This window comes from Rhincodon typus, chromosome 30 (genome assembly GCF_021869965.1).
Source record: "Rhincodon typus isolate 14 chromosome 30, sRhiTyp1.1, whole genome shotgun sequence".
NCBI classification, from domain to species: Eukaryota; Metazoa; Chordata; class Chondrichthyes; order Orectolobiformes; family Rhincodontidae; genus Rhincodon; species Rhincodon typus.
The window spans coordinates 38,138,625-38,141,476 of record NC_063361.1 but is presented as its reverse complement, the minus strand read 5'-3'; positions in this window follow the sequence as shown (position 1 = coordinate 38,141,476).

Below are 2,852 nucleotides of genomic sequence, written 5' to 3'. Positions count from 1 at the left end.
TTCTTATTTCTCTTCCAGTTATTTTGGCTATTCAGTTACATTTGCTAGCAGTCTTATTCCATTTGAAGCCCCGTCACGCACACTGTTGCCACAGCAGAGGCCTTTGCCTATGGTCAGTTGCTCTAGGCAAGGCATCTTGAGGTTTGCTACCACTTCGATGATATGCCTGTCACGTCCTTTGTGTGTACAACCTTGTTTTAGTTTAAAGTCATCTTTGTTCAATGGTCAAATATACAAACAGATCAACAGTGCACCAATGGGGTCATCCATCTTGGGACTCATCACAGAAGCAGTCATTGCAAAGACTAGAACACACTATCTTCCCTCACATTCAGCCTAAACTGTGGATCCAGTACATAGATACGCATTTGTCATTATTAAACGCAACAAATTAGAAAGGACCCACCACCTTATCAACAGCGATTCACGGGGATTAAATTCACAAGGAAAGAAGAGCAACAATCAACTTCTGTTTCTGGATGTTAAAGTAGATTGATTCACGAAAGGGGTGTTCCAAACCTCAGTATACAGAAAAGCAACCCATACGGATCAAATCCTCAACTTCTACAGCAACCACTCCAAAGTCCACAAACAAAGCTGCATTAGGACACTATTTAAATGGACCAAGACACACTGCAACACTCCAGAACTAAGCAGAAAAGAGGAAGAACACTGATACAAGATCCTCACTTTAAATAGATATCCACGCAACTTCATCCACAGATGCCTACAAAATAGAAAACAGAAGGATACAGTACGACTTAACACACTGATCACACTGCCCTACATCAGGAACATATCAGAACTGACAACAAGGTTCCTAAGACCACTAGGAATCATGGTGGCCCACAAGCCCACAGACACTCTACAACAAACACTTACAAGGATTAAAGACCCCATTCCCACAACATGCAGAACGAACGTGGTTTACAAAATACCATGTCATGACCGCCACAAACATTATATTGGACAGGAAGGAAACTAGCCGTCAGAATACATGAACATCAGCTAGCAGCAAAACAATGTGACAAATTCTCCTTAATATCGATTCATTCAGACAATGAAGGCCATCAATTTAACTGGGACAAGGTAACCATACGCCCAAGCCAAACAGGCATGCATGGGAATTCCTAGAAGCACGGTTCTACACGCATGCTTCAATCAACAAACATATAGAATTGGACCCCATATACAAACCTATACAGATCAAAACCGGAAATGACAGTACTGACCATAACGGACTGGACAGTATAAATTCCAAGTGGAATAGAATAACATTGCTTCATCAGAGGCTCCACTGATGATGGCACCTAGCATGGTGATGAAACGTCTGAACAAAAACAAGCCAGCTCGGCGAGCAAGTCAACAACCTCAAACAGTAAACTGTCAGAAATGTTTAATATTATTTGGGAACTTGGTTCTAAAGTAAAATTAAAATGAATTTTTTTGATTTTAGTAATGGTATGACCTGTTTAAGAAAGAGGCAAAAGTCAATTGGAATACTGAGTTGAAGAAGGCTTTGCCAATAAATCATGTGACTTAAGATAAATGACAATTTGAGTTACTAGGTTAGATCATAGCTAGGTGTTTACTACAGTGAAACGTCTGTGATCTGTAGAGGCAGGTTGCCAGAAGCGACAAGTAGGTTGAGCTTAGGAGAACAGATTAGTTTGTGGAAGTCTTTAGGCCAGAGCTGGAAAGTCTTAAGATGTAGCAGCCTCAAAGTAGGCAAAGTCAAGAGAAAAGTCAGTTCATTTGCCTTTCTCTGTCTTGTGGAAAGACAAAACAGAATCCTCGTGGATGTACAGAAAATCGCTGAAAGGAAACCTTTCAGAGATCTTCCCATTTCATTAAGAAATTCTAAAGTGAAGGTGAGAGTGATACTTAACAGGAGTTGAGTGAATTAAAAAATATTGCTTGGAAAAAGAGTTGAATTCTTTTTGCTGTTTATGACATCTTTCAAAATTTCTTTACTTTATGTAATAAATGTCTGTTCTTTTATTTAAAGTACATTGACAGCCTCGTGTGAATATATTCATTGACTTACCACTATAGCAATCAAATTGCAAAACTAACATTTGCAGTCTATTAAGCCAAGTCTAACTCTGGAATCAGCTTTGTCTGGTATAACCATCAGTTAGGATCATAATAAGTTACATTCAGATAGAAGCTTACATGTTTCTCTCACTAGAATTATCTGCTTTTCCTGTTTGGCAGCTCAGGACACTGTCTGAAACCTGATCTGTTTATCCCCATGGCAGTCCCTGGTCACATTAGAACATAGAACCATACAGCACAGGAACGGGCCCTTCAGCCCACCATATTGTGATGAATATGACGCCAAACTAAACTAATCCCTTCTGCCTGCCCTTGGTCCATATCCCTTCATTCCTTGCATATTCATGTGCTTATCTAAGTGTCCCTTAAACGCCCATATCGTATTGATGGCTATTTCTTGTAATTATATATTAAGGAAATCAATCAGCCCTCTTTCAGAATACAAAAAGACATACCACTCCCGTACATCTCAGTTGTCCTCGTTTTTCAAGGACCGTAACATTCCCCCCTCAACTCATCCCTCACACCCCATCCACACAATAAGAACCAAAAAAGAATCCCCCTCATCCTCATGTACCACCCCACCAACCTCAGGATCCAACGCATCATCCTCCGACACTTCTGCCATCTGCAATCCGACCCCACCACCAAAGATATCTTTCCCTCCCCACCCTTATCTGCTTTCCTGAGGGACCACTCTCTCCGTGACTCCCTTGTCCGCTCTACACTCCCCTCCAGCTCCACCACACCTGGCACTTTTCCCTGCAACCGCAGGAAGTGCTACACCTGCCCCC